The sequence below is a fragment of the Rattus rattus genome, chromosome 9, assembly GCF_011064425.1.
Source record: "Rattus rattus isolate New Zealand chromosome 9, Rrattus_CSIRO_v1, whole genome shotgun sequence".
NCBI classification, from domain to species: domain Eukaryota; kingdom Metazoa; phylum Chordata; class Mammalia; order Rodentia; family Muridae; genus Rattus; species Rattus rattus.
Genome location: NC_046162.1, coordinates 33,580,879 through 33,598,843, shown reverse-complemented (window position 1 = coordinate 33,598,843; position 17,965 = coordinate 33,580,879).

The window sequence follows — 17,965 nt, the reverse complement described above, 5'->3', positions numbered from 1 at the left end:
TACAATCATGCACACACATATCCCAACCAAAAAGCTCTTTCTCTGTCTAAGGAAGGCATACTTTATACAGGTATACTTGTTCTTTGTAACTCAAATGGGGATTTTTACATATTCCTGATATATGTGTGATTCTCGATTTAAAATGCCTCCTATAGAGAAGTTTCTTTTTAAGAAAATTTTCGGGTTGGGGATTTGGCTCATTGGTGGGGCGCTTCCTTAGGAAGCCCAAGGCCCTGGGTTCGGTCCCCAGCTCAAAAAAAAAAAACCAAAAAAAAAAAAAAAAAAAAAGAAAATCTTCAATTTGTCATATCGTAGGCCTTAAAATATGAAAAGAATTATTTAAAAATTAGCAAACGAAGACTGAACCCCCAGTGAACTAGACTGTTGGGGAGGGGCGGTAATGGGGGAGGTGGGAGGGAACACCCATAAGGAAGGGGAGGGGAGGGGATGTTTGCCGAAACCGGGAAAGGGAATAACACTCGAAATGTATATAAGAAATACTCAAGTTAATAAAAAAAAAAATTAGCAAACGATCCTGGCATCATACATTATAGTCTACTCACATAGAGGAAAAATATCAACTCTGTACAGAAGAATAGCAAGTCCCAGGATCAGGAAGGAGACCCAGGATGTGCACACAGAGGAACGCTGACCTCTGTGGGGCAAATCTATTTATAAATCACTCCTAAGACTTTTTGAACATGGAAACCATTTAGAAAAGTTGCCTAACAGTGATCTTGGCCATGAAAAATGCTAGTCGTCACAGGTAAATGTGTTGTTTATTTACAATCATCAAAATTGTGAGTATGCACACAGCTGTCCTTTCCTTTCTGAAAATAAAGATGAGGCACCACATATGCTAACTCCTTTCACGTGGACGACTTTCAGTGAATTGTGTCCACCGTTGCTCTCGTTGCTAGCTCGTGGCCTCTCAGCCATTCCTGAAACGCGCAAGAAAGAGGCAGAGTTGAGTTGGTGTTCGTTCTATTGTTTGAGCGGCACAAATGCCACTGTGTGTATTGGGTTTTCTGTTGTTGTCCCCTCCCCCCCCCCGACATGGCTCATTGTTAAGGAAAAATGTTTGATTAAAAATAAAATGATGATTCTCAGATAGAAGCGCAAACAAACAAACAAACAAACAAGAAAACGAAAAACCAGATTTTCCTGGACTCGGAATTAAAATGACAGCAATTAAGGGATCAAAGATTAAGTGATAATGATTAAGTAATTAACTGGGCCAATCCAAAAAGAGACACATTATGAGGGGTGAAACTGGCCTTTATATGTTGGGAAGAACTGCCCACTGAAGTTCCAGGGACGGTATTTACATGTTAATATGAGTAACTTTTGCATCACTACTCACTGGGTTGTAAGCTAAAGACTTCAGAGACTCCACGGAATGAAAATCAAACAGCCCAGAAAGGTCCTGAGGCACATTTTTGCATCAAAGCATTTTTCCCTGCATTTCCTCTGCTGCAGGACTTTCTGTCCCTGCCATGGCTGTTCCATTGCTGCACAGAGGGCTATGTGCACTTAAAACTGTAAGGCAGGAGAGGAGGAAAGGTGACGTAAAACAAATCATAGTGCGTAGTACCACCCGACTTACCAACAGCGTACTTTAGGGTAGCTTTAGTTTCAACAACAAACCAAACAGAATATTACAATAAAACTGGTACCAATTTTCATATATGTTCAAATAAACTACTTATGATGCCCCTTAAGGTGGATAAAAAAAAATAAGAGTAAGTCCATCCCAGCATAGTGGTCAGGGTAGACATCAGTCAAGTGGGGAATAAAAGCAAGATCGATGAAGCAGTCTGTTCATTGGAAAAATAATAGAAAACCAAAAACCCTTAGACGAACTAACCAAAGGATAGGGAAACATCATTCCAAATTAAGGGAACTAGAGATAAAGAAGGGATATCACACGGCACACCAATGAAATGCGATGAATTGTTGGAGAATATTTGAAAACCTGTTCCAAAAGATCTGGAAAATCTAGAAGAGATGGGTCAATTCGCAGATACATGGAACGCACCAAAATTAAATAGACTCCAAACAGCTTAACAGATCTGCAGCGAGACTGGACCTACCACAGCCTCCCAGTGACCAGGCCAGGCCTCAGTGTCAGAGTCTACCAGACCCCCAAAGAAGAGAAATGCCAATCTGACTGGAGAGTGTGGTGTCTCCGTGGACTTCTCGATGGCCAACGATGTTGAGCACTAAGAAGTATTTGTGAGCCACTTGTATTTCTTCTGAGAATTCCGTACCACTGAGAAAGAACCAAGAGAAGATAGGAAGGGGCGGTAAGCAGTAGGTGGAAGTAAAGAACAATCACATTTGTGTATGAAAATGTCAGAATAAAACATTGTTTTTATGCCACTAAAAAAAAAGTTTTAAATGCAAGTACGGTGAGAATTTTGGTTTGTTTTAAAAACACAGAAATAGGAACATGCTTTCATTTTGATCCCAGATGTGGGGGCATAGGCCTGCTTCGGATTGTCCACAGCAGCTGACTATGATTTGTCTCGTGCTCTAGCAGGGGTGTGATTTTGCCAGCTGCAGATAGCTTCTGTGATCGTGTGATGTTTGTAATTCTGGGGACTCTTGGGAGGGTATGTAAGTGCTAGGGCCTGGAGTGGTGGGGTTGTTATGGTTGGTGGGTTGGTGGTCGATGGTTGGTTGGCTGTTCTTGGCTGCTGTTGTTTGCTGTGGTCACTGCTTGTTAAGTAGTCATGCACAAAGAAGAGAGGAGGAGGAGGGGATGAGGAGGAGGAGGAGGAGGAGGAGGAGGAGGAGGAGGAGGAGGAGGAGGAAGAGAAAGTAGATATCCTGACAGAGAATATCAAACTTGCCCCAAGTCACTCAATGCCCCCATCAACAGGAAGTCGTTTAACAATAGCATTACCCCTCCCGTTCTTTTTTCTCTAATATACAGTGTTAGGAGGGTTGAAACGGTAGAAAAGGGGGGGAGGGGGGAGGAGGGTGAAAGAAAAAACTCACAAAATAGCAAAAAGACAGATACATGCAAATTAAAAAAGAATTATGAGAAACCAATCCAGGGGTTCGGATTTGGCTCCCTGGTTAAGAATACTTTGCTACTCTTGCAAGAGGACCTGGGTTTAGTTCCCAGAACCCAGGTTATGTAGCTTACAACAGCCTACAACTCTTAACTGTAGGGGATACGACATCCTCCTCATGGCCTCCTTATGCAGCATGTGCACACATTCATAAATAAAAAAGTAAGCCTTTAAATAGCTGTTTTTCAAACAAACCCACTGCTTTGATTACAAGAGTCAATTTTTAAATGTGTTGAACAAATGATCATGTAGACAGTAAGACTTGTCAGTGTGGAACCCAGAGGATGCCTAGAAACATAGGGACATCTTGAAGTAGGTCAGCAAGCCAGAAGTCCTGGGGAATGTTTCATCCAATGTGTAGTGACCTACCTTCCCTCCAGATACAGCACCCTTTAGGAAAGTTGAAGAAGCAGTTCAGGTTAATCTTAATAGGCAAATGCAAGGACAAAGTTTAGTGTACCTATCTTTACTCAAGATTTTTAAAATGTCTTAGATTTTTTTTAAGATTTTGTTTTTATTTTATGAGTTTTTGGAAGACTCTGGGCACCCTTGGAGCAGAGCAAGGTAAAGAAGAGGAGATTATGGGGTTTCCTTGCATACATTAAGCTGACCCCCAAAAAGGCTTGGGTCTCTCCAATTCTTCGATAAGCCAGAGATTGGAGTCATTCGACAATGATTTTTAAAGGTATCTGCAACTGTCCAATTTTGGCAAAAATCCTGTTAACATGGTTGAGCCAGTATCCTATCTGGTATTCCTAATTAGCCTCTGCTCCTCCAAGTGATAGCTGACGCAAGCCATACGAGAACGTTTAGGTCCCTTTACCCAGAATCCCCTCTTACCCCTTCTGTTTTCCCTTAGTCCTTTGCTCGTCCCACTATAAATTCCAACCTTCCTTCCTGTGAGCTTAGCTCCAGTTCACACCGAAGTCCCCTTTCTTCTAGTGTAAAATACCCTGAATTAAATGTTTCTCTGCTTTTACTACTCGGCTCTGTCTTTAACAAAGCGATCGCACGTGCCGGGCTCGCACTCGACAGTTCCATACTCCGCTGTACTAGCGGATCTTAGAAAGGCACTTCTTTGCTGCAGAGGAAGAAAACGGGCGTGCAGGGGTAGAGTGGGGGTGGGGTGGGTAGACTCCGCCCTGCCTGGGTCAAATGGGGCAGAAAAAAACGCACAGGGTTATGCAGCTGTTCTCGGGGCTTCCAGAGAGTCAGTTAACGGTTACCTCTATAACAGGCCCTGAGGACCCTGAGTGTCAGAGCTGCGTTGGCAGTTAACAGTTCCTGTGGCTTTGCCTTACAACCCTGGGCATTAAGGAGGGGTGTGACCAGAGCTTCCACCTGGATGACACCCACCAACGATCCTAATGCCAAACCAGGTCTGCCAGACATTCACTTGCCTGAAATTTCTAAGGTTTTTGAAGTCTCCATCTGAGATTTATTTTTTCTCTGGGAATAGTTGGTTTAGAAAATCATAAAAGAAACAAGGAAAAATACCAGCAGAAGCTTGTCACCAGACTAGGTATGCAAGGTGATTTTTCCCAGAAGAGAGTTCTAAGGGTGGGAAGAGGTCGGGGAGAGGTGCTTTCTGACGGCAGAGGAGCAAGGAAGGCTTGAATCCATAACTCTTAAGTCTCCTCCTGACAGGGACAGTTTTGTTTTGTTTTTTAACTTTTTAATTTTTATTTTTGATAGTCTGATTCACCCTTTCAACTTTTCTTGAGGACTGCAGACACAGGTTAATTTCCACAAGAAGCCAGACCTCTCTTACTGTCTTAAAGAGACCTCAAGGATGTTTGCTCATGGGCTTTTATAGAGGAGGTATTGGTGCTGTTGTGAATGATCAAAGGACTCTGGAACTAGATTCCTGGGATCCCGGCTAGCACGGGCAGTGCTGAGGGTCCGACAGCGATAAAAATGTCCTCTGTGACTCTAACTAAGGCTGTGTACCCTTCACTTTATCCTGCGGGGTTTCCTGGACATGTATCGATGCTCTGGGGCTAATCGGTCTTCCTCCATAAAAACACAGAAATGACCCACAAAGCCTAATTGCAGAAGAGAATGCAGGGTCATTTTATCTTTAAGGAATGCTTGACTTTCTGGAAAACTACAGAGCTGGGGGAAAGGGGGGACCTTGTTCTCCTGTAATAGGCCTAAGGGGCACAGGCTGGAACTGTGCATCCTCAATTCTTGTGCCCCAGGGAGGAGAAGTGACTGCTCTGAGGCCCCGCCCTGTGGCTTTTATCTGCAGCACCATTGCCCCCAGCCACCACAGTCACCTTCCTGACTTGGAGGCAAGTCAGAGACAGTGTCTCTCTCCCCGGTCCACTGGATGCTGGGCAATGAACCCAGACTGACTGCACCCCGTCTGCCCTCTCACCCTTGCTTTGGACCAGGACTAATCCGGAGAGAATTTTTGGGCGCTGCCTCGGATCCCAAGGATAGAGGCAGAACTTTTTCCCGCTGCATGCACGGGCCCACACAGTCCCCGGAGTCACCCATGATGGTCTCCAACGCCACCAGATTCCTCCTAATCCAGCTCGATACCCAAACTCAGACTGGAACTTCATGAGCACATGAACCAAGAGACTGCTGCTACTAACTACCGCCAAAGGCTTGGGGGCAAGGACGGGAATAGAAGGGGTAGTCGAGGAAAGACATCGTCACAAGTGGAGAGCCCATCATTGCAGCTCACAGGGCACTGCCATGAAGAAAACCAAAGCGCAGACCTTCCGGTCCTCAGGCTCCCAAGGCAGGAGAGGCTTCCGGACTGCTGGGACGCCCCTCCCTTTGGCTTATGTTTGGAATGCTGTGCTGCGGCCTCCCTGCAGAATCTTCATCGCTCTTCAGACTCTCTCTCCCAGGCTCTCTTCACCCACATCACAGAGGAAAAAAAGTCAGTACACAGAACTGCTCCCCCATCCCTGCTGTACCACGTGAAGCCACCCGGGCTCGCAGAAAGCCAACCTCATCTGCCCTCTGAGAGCTTCCACGGTGAAGCTCTATACTTCATTACTCCCCACCCTTCCTTCCAGCGGAAGCAGAGACTCTGGATTCGCTAGCCTAAGGCCAATGAGCAATTTCCTCAGTAAGCGAATGGCCGGAGAGTGCATACCATTCCCTCAGTGTGGTGGAAGATGCCTCATTTAGATTCTCAAATACATGGGGCTTAATTCAAGAGGTGGGGGGATACCCCAGTCGTGCAGTTTAGTTTTAAAGACTTGTGTGGGTGTGTGCATCCAGGCGTAGGAAGGTGCACATGTATAAGTAGTTGGCGCACATCTGTGCACAGGCGGAGAGGCTGGAAGAGGGTGCAGGCTGTCCTCCTCCACTATTTTCTGCCTGTTCCTCTGAGGCAGAGCAACTCACAGTCATCCTCCTATCTCTGGCACACTCCCAGTGGAGTTTCAGACCTGCAGGGCTACACAGTTTCTTATGCAGATGCTGAAATGAAAAAAAAAAAATTTAGTCCTTGTGATTGGCATTGAGTGTTCTTAGTTAGGGAGGCATCGTCCAGCCTATTGTATCTGAGGAGAGGGGTTCATGTCTAGCCTCAGACTAGCTAAAGATGAGCTTCTCCTTCCCAGTGCTCAAGTGACAGGTTTGTGTCACCACACCCAGTTTTTACAGTACCGGGTACTGACCCAAGGGCATGTTACCAGGTTACACACCAAGCCTCACCATCTGGTTTATACTGGCTGTGCGGGCCTTGCCCAGAGCCAAATACCAGACAGCAGAAGTTGCCTATTCAACCCTAACCAACCAGTGAAATGATATATTTTGTGAATGACCTACGTGGTCAGATTTTTCTTACTTAAATGTTGAAATTTTGTCTTCATTTCTCTGTAAGACACAGGAAAATGTCACAGTTAACATGACACAACAGTCACCTAGGAAAAGGAAACATCAACTGAAGAATTGCCTTGATTGGACTAGCCCGTGGCCATGTCTGTGAGGCATTTTCATAGTTATTCATTGGGGTAAAGAGGGTCTAGCCCACTGTGGGTGGCTCCATCCCTTAGAAAGTGGTCCAAGAAGGTGGTCTTGAGCTGTATAAGGGAGCTGAGCAGAAGGGGAGGGGGTCCTGCTTTGAGTTCCTTGGCTTTTCCTCTGTTGTCGATTTTACTCTGTAAAGGCAAATCAAACCTTTCTTGCCCAAATGTTTGTTCTGGTCAGTGTTTTTATTACAGCAACAAGAAACCAATCCATGGCAAATGGTCTTAGACCAGGCTATATGCCAGCCCCTCAATGGCATGTAACAGGCCTTCAGAGAGCTATTAGCTTCTTTGAGTTTCCCAGGTTTCGGGGGGCCCTCCACAGGATCTAGGAGGTTCTCTGCAGAACTAGTTGATGACAGGATCCTGGTTATTAGTTTCACTGTCACCTAGGCACAGCCTAGAGCCATCCTGAAGGATTGCCCAGATCAGTCTCACCTGAAGCCATACACATGACAGATGATCTTTATTGGTGAGTGATGTGGGATGGTCCAACCCATTGTTGGCTGCACCAACATTAAGCTGATTAGGCCTCAGGCTGGCACAGTGATATCTGGGGGACAGAAGGTATAGGGTTTTCTAACCTGACAAGCCTGGGCGTTTGCAGCTAACACCCCTAGCTCTTCTTTCTGGTCCAGGAGCAAGAGGACTGAGTGTATGCTAACTATCAAAGATCCCAGGAAGCAGAGCCTGACCTACAGAAAAGAGTAGCACAACACTGTCCTCTGGTGGCCACTGTGAGAACTGCATCAGAGGGCACTAAAGTCCTTAGCTTAGACTTTTACTGAGAAATCTAACTGTAGACCACACAACCAGCCGAGGGGCAAATATCCTACATTCACCTAGATGTGACTAGTAAGTAAAACATGTCATAATTATCATTTGTATGAATGAAACAATCGCACTGTAGAAGGAGCAACTCATGTACAAAGACTCTTGAGGAAGGAGTCAGATAGACCTGACCACTCTAACACATCTCTCAGCAGGATCTGAACGCTTGGAGCAGGACCCGATTCCTACCATGTCAAAAATCTCTATTGTGTGACTTTTCCTGGAGAAGTATGAACCAATGTGTACCACTGGATATAACAAACCAAAGAAACAGTTCTAACCAAGTCTGGCCAAGCAAGCCAGTGAGTTTACAGGGTATCTAAGTGAAGTAGGGGTGACTCAGAGGCAGAAAGTCCAGCTTGGTGTGGATGAGGCCTCATGAGTGTAGCAGCAAGGGGAGCTCCCTGTACAATTTGCTGAAGAATCACCTCTCCCCAACAGCTGTCCACTGCTTCTCAAGGCACTTGTGAATCCTTCAACATTAAGCTTGTGTTTCATTAGCTCCTTAGCCTTGAAAGTTTCCTTAACTTCTTATGAACCCGCTCCTCTCTCTGAAGGAAGAACACAACATTCTAACCTTAACTCCCCGCCCCTCATCCCCCCACCCCCCCCCCTCCCCCCCCCCCCCCATTCAAGCCTTGAAGGAGGTGAGGTCTGCTTGTTTTCCTCCATCTACGACTGAGCTTCGGGCCACTGTTCCACATGTATCACTTGGAACACAAATGGGTTTTGAGTCTCTGCAGCATACCACCCATGACAATAGGCTTCACTCCAGGACTGGAGTTGACAGTAAGATTTACAGGTATGAACACAAATATGCAGAAGGGAGATGGGCGTGTACAACCCATCCATTTAACAAGACAGCTGCTTCCTCCTCATCCATGGCCTTTTTGGTATCAAAAATGAATGAGCTTCCAGGGAGTGGGCCTTAATCCAAACAGAAAGCAGTTAGGTGCGCCAACAACAGCAACGCCACTACCTCAGGAGCAGGCGATTTCTGCCTGGTGTGTCGGTAGTGCAGTAAGTCGAGCAGGACCGTCCGCCAACAATTCTCCCCGAGAACCTTGCATAATGTCTTCTACGGCTACGAAAGTCATCCAGCAGGGAGGGAACGTTCCGCTTCGTCTCAGCCTGATTTCTCAGCATCCTGAAACCAAAGTCTATCGTGTCTTTAGCAATAGAAGCTACCATCTAGTTTTGGCACGCAACCAACCATAGTAATAGGCTTTATAGTTTATGGTCAAGAGATTATAGGGGGTATTCTGGGGGTGGTGGCACATGCTTTTAATCCCCACACTCTTAAGGACTAAACAGGTCCCTGAGATTGATACTGTCCTCGTCTCCATAGTGAGTTCCAATCCAGCCAGGGGTTACATAGTGAGACTCTGTCTCTATAAAAAAAAAAAAATATATATATATATGTAGGGAAATGAGTCCTAGCATCAGGATCTTCAATAATTATGACTCCTGGGTGCCTTCCTTTAAACTCCCAAACTGTCAACTTTGTTGTTGTTTAAGATGCTTCTCCAAAGTCATAAAGCCCTCAAAGGTTAGCATTATACAAAGAAACTTCCTTGCAGAAGATGGGTAAAATCCCGGAAGGTCCCAGCACTGTCTATTCTAAGCAATCACAATTGTTCTTAGCTATGGGGTGGGGGTGGGGAGATGTTAGCAAGCGCTAATACACAGGACCATATCACACCTACCGATTGTTTCATCGGAAAAGCAACGTTGTGCACAGTGAAATACTTGTGAGACACTGGTCTAGCCCTCTATAACACACATTTCCTGAAGCCATTCAGTGTCATCATCCTGGGGTGTGGCTGCTGCTCTTGCGGGGCCATTGAACACCTTCCCATCTCTGAGACTTCGTAAGGAATTTGCACTGCTCTGCCTGAGGAAGGTCAGAGTAGGCAATGCTTTCCTGGTTTGCTTTCTTTCACTGGTAAACACCACGACCAAGAGCAACTTGGGGAGAGAGAGTTTGCCTTAGACATCCTGATCAGAGCCACCACTTAGGGAAGCCAAGGCCTGGCGACAGGAACTGAGGCAGAGACTGTGGAGGAGTCCGGCTTACTCCACACTGCTTGCTCAGCCTGCTTCTTACACAGCCCAGGACCACCGGCCCAGGGATGGCGCTGCTCACAGAGGCCAGCCCAGCCACGCCATCAACCAAGAAAATGCCCCAAGGTTTGTCTACAGGCCAGTCCACTGAGGCATTGTCTCAGCAGAGACTCCCTCTTCCCAGATGACCCCTAACTTGTGTCGAGTTGAAAAATAAAAACAAAACAAAACAACTGAAAAGAGGGCCATGCCATTCCCTGACAAGGCTGCCTCTGGAGCTGGGTCTCCTGTTGTGATAGGTTCCAGACCTTTGCCCGTCTATCAACTGTACTGTCTGGGAAAGGGCCTTAGACCAAATGACAAATCCCTGCCCACATCTCCAGTATTCTTATTAGCAGATAGGAAGTGTACACTGCACACTGCACAGAGGTTTTCAGTCATCCAATGCTAAGACCCTTTAACACAGTTTCTCATAGTGTGGTGACCCCCAACCATAACATTATATTCATCACTACCTCATAACTGTAATTTTGCTGCCATTATGAATCAATCATAATGTAAATATCTTTGCCTTCTGATGATCTGCAGCAACTTCTGTGCAAGGGTCATTTGACCCCCTTCCTGGTAGACAGCATTTCATTTTCCTATTCATTTCCCTACCTGGGAACTCTAATGACACAAACTTTACATTTGCCTGTGAGTGACCCTGGAAGGCCACTCTGGCTGTTTTTCCCATATTTTATCCTCTCTTGATTGCTTTAGCTCATTTTCTATAAAAAAATTATACCTTAGTCCACCCTCCACATCTCCCAAAGTCTCTCCCACCTCATAACGATCATCTCACCGCAGAACACAGCAAAGCCACTGCAGCCCCTCACATGAGACCCACAGCCCTAGTGGAGTCCATCTTAACTCTCCTGCAAACAGTGTCCTTCCTAACCCAGTGAACTGGGCACCAGACACCACTTCTCTCAGAGCCTTAACTCAGCACAGCTGACCTTCTATGGTACTCCAGTCCCTGATACCCATGGGTATGTCAGCAGGTAATAACCAGCATTCCTCATGCCCCGTGTAAGCCTACTTCCCATCAGGAACTGATTTCCCTTGCCTTGCCTCCGGTTACGTGGGTTTTGTCTAAAGGAGAGATGGGTAGTGTGACATTGCTCAGATTTTCCACCCATGGCAATTCTCCTAAGCTTCGTAAGTGTTACAGAGAAGTTAAAGCGAAAATCCATTACTTCAAGACTAGTTAAAGTGTCCTTCCTGGTGTTCAACAACCAAAACTTGGAGGCTTGAACCAATAAGCGTTAAGGATCTTTAAAAATAATTTTAAAAGCTCATCTTTTTTGTCCCTTGCCCTCCAAGTCACCTCCAGAGAGGCCATGGAGATTGCCAGTGCACTACCTGCAAAGAGGAGGGGCATCATCGAAGTCAGAAACATTCCCTACGCTCCAATGGAAGACACAGGGTCAGAAAAATCCTGACTACTTCATATGGCACAGTGGTAGAGGAAAAATTAAAGGAGCAATGGGGCAAGCCCTAAGACCCTAAAAGCAACACCACCAAAAACCCTGGAGTGGTTTTAAGTCCTTAAAGATTACTTTTTTGGCACCTAGCTGGTTTTAAGGACCCAATGGTAAAGTATAACAAGAATAACAAGAAATGGCATTAGAAAACCAAACTCTACCAGATCTTGGTAAACGGCTCATACCGACCAAGAGTAGCCAGGAACCTTGGTGCTCCTTTAGCCCCACAAAGACATCCAAGCGATCAGCTGCATATAAGTTTCATTTATTTTTAAATTATGTGCATATGTGGGGGTGTCTGTGAGTGTAGGTGCCCACGGGGTTCAGAGAAGGGCATTGAATCCCCTGGAGCTGGAGTTACAGTGGCTGTGAGGTACCATGTGGGTCCCGGGAACTGAACTCAGGCACTCCGCAAGAGCAGCACACATCCTGAACTACCGAGTCTTCTTTCCAGCCTGTATTTCAGCCTGTTTACAAGAGGCTTTATCCGGTCTTATCAGGAACACTGACAGGTGTCGACCTCCAAAACATCTGCTAACCTCGTTTACTGCTCCAGACCCTACTTTCTGGAAAGCACACATAACCTCCAGGAGATTGCCACTGGAGCAGTGAATTGGTTCTCGGCAAGAGGAACGCTGATGTATGAGTGCTGTGTCCCAAATGGGATGTACATGTCACCCCTCCTCCTAAGCCTCAGAGAACATCTGGGAGGAGCCAGAGCTTTGGTAAGGACTTTGTGAGGCAGTGCCTTCTGGAGTTGACGCAGCCGTTGGGATCAGAGCAGCTGTGACAGCTGTGACACAAGACCCACCTGGTCAGTCAGCATCACAGCAGGGCAGGGAGAGGCTCACGAGGCCTCATGCCTAGCTGAGAGCTATTTGCAGTTCATGGCCTCTCATCCCAGTGGATGGGCCTGCACAGAGGCACACAGGGACAGCATTCACTGGACTCGGTGGGTTATAAAGACAAGGAAGAGGATGTGAAGTTGGGAGCCAGGTATGAGGGGATCTGGAAGAAGTTGGAAGAGGAAACTGGTTATGATCAAACTATATCATATACATACGTGGAGTTTTCAAAGAAAAGATGAATAAGAAGAAAGGAACTCAGGGACTACCAATAACAGAAAAGCAAACTTACAGACTGATGTAGCCCTTGATCTTAGAATCATACAAACCCCATATAGCTTATGTGTAGCTTAGATTTTTTTAAGTCTTATTTTTAATAAGGGTTTTAACCGCGCAGCCCACCACCCACCAGAGGTAGTGGAGAAGAAAGGTAATTAGGATATGGGGATAGCGGACCTGTTTAGAAATCGGTCTTTGGAGCGAATCTAGTCTGTGTTGTCTGGAAATCAGCAGTTTCGTTCACAGAAATCAGCAGCAGCCCTATCCACTCACGAACATTTCACGAGTAACCAGCAGTCGGGATAGCAAACACGAATCAGCAGCGGTGGCATGACCCAGCAGGAACAGCCAGGCCGCCAACGAATCAGCACGAGTCAGCAGGAGGGTCTAGGACCACTGGGGACACCAGGAGTTCTTTGCCGTGCCTCTCTCCACGGAGTGAAGACGAAGATGTGAGAGCAGCGAAGCGTTGTAAACTAGCCATGCAAGTAAGCCCTGTCCCTGTCCGTTGAGTTGTATTTATATCCCTCTAAACGTTACGTGGCCTCTACTGGTCTGGTCTCACCACGTGTCTTGTCTCAGTACCTGAGTCGGTCTTACTAAAACTCTGCGTGAGTCTGTATCAACTGACATCACTCTGTCAGTCAGCCCAAGTCTGTGGAAGCAGCAAGAAGCCGACAGAACACCACCAGAAGTCCTTGGGTATGTTTTCCTCTAGGGAGTCATTATAAACGGAGCTCAGCTGTGCGGTGTAAGACAAACGAATATACCTATGTGAAGAATCTTTCATCATGTCTTTTTACGTGTTTGCATTAGCAAAGCATCCTTTCTCCTGTGTCTGCTTCAGGAAAATATCTTTTGACATAGCTGACTTTTTAAAGAAACCAGAGTTTTTCACTTCTCTCGTGTGCTGGCTAGCTTTATGTCAACACGACATAGGCTAGATTCATACGGGAAGAAGGAACCACAACTGAGAAAATGCCCCCAACAGGTCGTCCTGTAGGCAAGGCTGTGGAGCATTTTCTTGATGGTGAGGGAGGGCCCAGCTCACTGTGAATGGTGCCACCCCTGGGCTGATGGCCTTTGGTACTATCAAAAACCAGGCTGGACAAGCCACAGGAAGCAGGTCAGTAAGCAGCATCCTCCATGGCCTCTGCATCAGCTCCTGCGTCCAGGTTCCCGCCCTGAGTTCCTGATCTGATTTCCTTCAGTGATGAACTGTGGTGTGGAACTACAGAATGAAATAAAACCTCTCCTTCCCAAGTTGTTTTGTTTTATCACAGCAACCCTAGCAAGAGAGCTTGGTGACACTTAATCCTCTGCCACCCACTGTCTTGACACAACTTCTTTCTCTTCCCTCATGGTCAAATCTTCTTCATGCTAAATCATATGTTCTTTCTTCTCATGGACAGCTTTACAAATCGTGGCTGGAAGGGCATAGTCATGGTAAGAGTCCCCACCCGTCTACAATTTCTTTTTTTTTTTTTTTCGGAGCTGGGGATCGAACCCAGGGCCTTGCGCTTCCTAGGCAAGCGCTCTACCACTGAGCTAAATCCCCAACCCCCGTCTACAATTTCTTATTTTGCTAGCAGTTCTTGGTTCCATTAATGTTTGTTCCAACATACAGCAGATTCAACTTCAAATGGGTTACGTAACAAAGGTGTTGGCCAGTATTTCATGAACTAACCCCACGATATCTGTAGTGATCTGAGTGATGTCGTGGGTTCCCACTGTAGTCTCTGGCATTTGAGTGCTTGGTGCTAGGGTGGTGGTATTTGGGGAGGCTCGGGAGGAGTGGGTCTTGCTGTAGAAATTATTTCAGTGGGAACAGTTCAACGGCCATTTCCAGTGTCCTTTCTCTGCTTCCTGCTGTGGTTTGAGATGTGAGCTCTCAGCTGCTCCTGATGCTACACCTGATGCTCACTGCAAGTGCTTTCCCATCATGATGGCGATGGACTCTTACCAATCTGGAACTATGAACCTTGCCTTCTAAAGTTGCCTTGGTCATGGTGTCTTGTCATAGCAATAGAAAAGTAACTTATACGGAAATTGATACCAGGACAGAGACATTGTAATGAATAACCTGACCATTGGGCTTTTCTGGAGGGATGAAGATTTTGGAACTTTGGTATCAAAGGGTGCTTGAATGCTGTAAGTAGAGCTTAGGCCAGCCTAGTAGGATTTTGAAAGAAAACAATGCTGAGAGCAATGTGGACTATGGAAGCCCAGTTCAAGAGGTTTCAGAGGGAAACAATTTCAGCAACTGGACTAGAGACCATTCTTGTGATATTTTGGCAAAGAATGTGACTCCTTTTAACCCTTGTCCTAAGGACATACCCAAGACTAAATTTAAAATCAAGAGATTAATTTTGTTGAAGGAGAACATTTCAAGAGACCCTAATATTGACTGTGTCGTGTGGTTATCAGTAATCACTCTCGTACAGGTCTAGTATGAAAAAAGAGCCGGTGACAGGTTCAAATACAAAGGAGGCTCTAGACTTTGCACATTGTATTGTGCCCGCCCAGCTCTAAATTACTACCAACAGAGGGGCATATATTTCACGTCAAATATTTGACATTGTTAATCTATTAGTAGGGAAATACAGAGGCCAAATTTAAGGTAAGTGGTCATGGTGAACCATTTCTGTCTGACGCGGTGTTGTTTTTAAACAAAATCCCAAACATTCCATTTACCAAGTGAAGACTCGGGAGCCAGATGCTGTGGTGAAAGCCTGGTAGCTCAGGGGGGCAGAGAACACCCAGCTGACCTCCCTACTTCATCAACATCCCAGAAGGAAAAGGCTCCTTCATTCTGCCTTAAATACCCTTCAATTCACAGGCCCTCCTTTCTCTTTCCCGGGTTTTCTTTTGTTCACTCCCTATCTACCGGTTGCTTGCTCCACCTTTGGACCTATCCTTGGCTTTGTTTAGCTTTTGTTTACAGAAACTCTTGAGTTAAAGATGTGTGCTAGGGCTGAGCCACAACAACAGTGTGATCAAATACCCTTCAACAACTCAGAGCAAGACCTTACCTCAAGGTCAGGCTGTGGTTAACCACAATAAACTCCAAACGTATTGTTCCAGGGCACGGTGACAGTGAAATACTTCTCAGTTGCCCAATAGAAGCCCTTATAAAAACAGCACTCTTTAGAAGGCCTCTGTGCGGGCTAGGTGGCACACATTTTTCTATCCCAACAACTGGGAGGTGGAAGCAGCACCATGAGTTCAAGGCCAGCTTATGTGTATAACAAATCTGAGGCTAGCTACTTGAGACCCTCTCTCAGCCCCTATTAGAATTGGATGGTGGCAGAGTTCAGAGGGCACATCTGGAGGATTACCAGAACTCAGAAGAAAATTGGGAGAATATTGCAGAATTGAAGGCAACTAAAACAATAATAGGGAGAACTCAAGAGTCAGTGATGAGGAGACCCCAGGATTCAGTCTTGAGCAATACTGGCATTTTATAAGCCGGGAATGGGACTCATCAGGAAGACAGTTCAGCTGCAGGAGAATTAGGAAATTCCCGTGACTGTAACGAATGCTTACAGTAGTGTGTCAACGATAGCTATTGAGTAGGAGCTAAGAATGTTCACTCACGCTGGTGCCCTGAGACCAAAACAGGAACGAATATCTCAGAAGGGTAGTGGGAGGCCAAAACAGGAAAACACACCTTACAGCATGAGTTCTGTTTGCAGTTCAGACAGTCAAAAAGAAGTTCCTGCTTGCCCTGCTTTGTCTTCACAAGGCGAGGCTTCTCATTGTAATTAAAGTTTGTCCTGTGCTAAATCCTAGTTAATAAGTTTTTGTTTGACCTTGCTGAATAAGGTTTCTATTTGTAATTAAAAGTAACTCTTTCTTAGACCTGATGCAAACTGCTTGCAACCCAATTCACTCCACGTGTATCCTTGCTTCTGTTCCTTCCCTTTTCATTGTATCCTTTTAACTCCCCAACCCCTGGGAACACCTTATCTCTCCTATCAGAGGGATTTCAATGGCCGAGTAGGGTCGGGGGAGATGGGAGTGATGCCCTCCCCCACCTTGTCCCTTGCCACCTGAGGTAGCACCTGTAGTAGGGGACCTGGCCCTGTCCCCTCACTGGCTGTAGCACCCTGGGGAGCAGACCCTATGTATAGCTCACCTGGGCAACACAGTGAAGATGCCATGATGACAAAGACACTGGTGAGCTGGCTCAAGGGCATGAGAGTAGGAGAGATGACTCTGTCTCCTGCTGATGGTGTCATCGGGTGGCCTTGCCAGAGCAGTGCTGGAGAGTTTACCCTTGATGGTTCAGATAAGGGACAGTCATTGAGCTGACCAGCTCAGTTGCTACCCAGGCTCAGATCCAGGGCTCTGAGTTGGCCCACCATAAAGTCCGTATCATGTGTGAATTGTTGGGCCAGTCCTGCTGACCCAAAGCTGCTGCAGAATCTCCAACACACAGGCCAGCAACAGGATAACTGGGAGGAGTTCCAGTGATAACCCAATATTAATGGTATCACAGAAGCGAGAGCTTGAGCCAGACCAATGACTCATTGTAATAAATATTTGCAAGTGAAGATGTGTGAACAGAGGGACTGTGAACAGTAGTGTACTGTGGGACACACTGTGGCATACTACAGCTTCCACAATAATACTTTCTATGCTGTGTGTGTGTGTGTGTGTGTGTGTGTGTGTGTGTGTGTGTGTGTGTTGTATGTGTGTTTTGGGGGAGGCTGCAAGGGTAAGGGGCAGATATGAGGGGATGGAAAGAAGAGTAGAAGAGGACTGGGATGCATGATGTGAAACTCACAAGGAATCAATTCGTTTTTAAAAGGGGTGGTGGGGAGGGTTAAAGAACCCAGAGGGGTCCTCTCTCTCTCTCTCTCTCTCTCTCTCTCTCTCTCTCTCTCTCTCTCTCTCTCTCTCTCTCTCTCTTCTCTCTCTCCCCTCTCTCTCAAATGCCAACTTAGAATGAGGTAGCCAACTGGCCAGCTCTCCTGGGTGCACAAAAATACAATTTGCTTTAATTGGACAATAGTAGACTTGGTCTTTTTCTCTCAGAATCTCAGAGAATCTCAGGGTGGTGTGTGTGTGTGTGTGTGTGTGTGTGTGTGTGTGTGTGTGTGTGTGTGTGTGTTACATTGTACTCAGACCAGTGGTAGATATCAGGTGTCTTCATCTATCTTTCTCCATCTATCTATCTACCTATTTATCTATCTATCTATCCATTCATTCATTCATTTTTATTTTAAATCCCCGAGCCCTAGGTTTCAGCTAGCCGGTCCTTCTTCTGCTTTATCCTCTGAGTCTAAATCAATATATAATTATTTCCACAGCTCACTGTCTACTCTTTATCCTACTAAAAG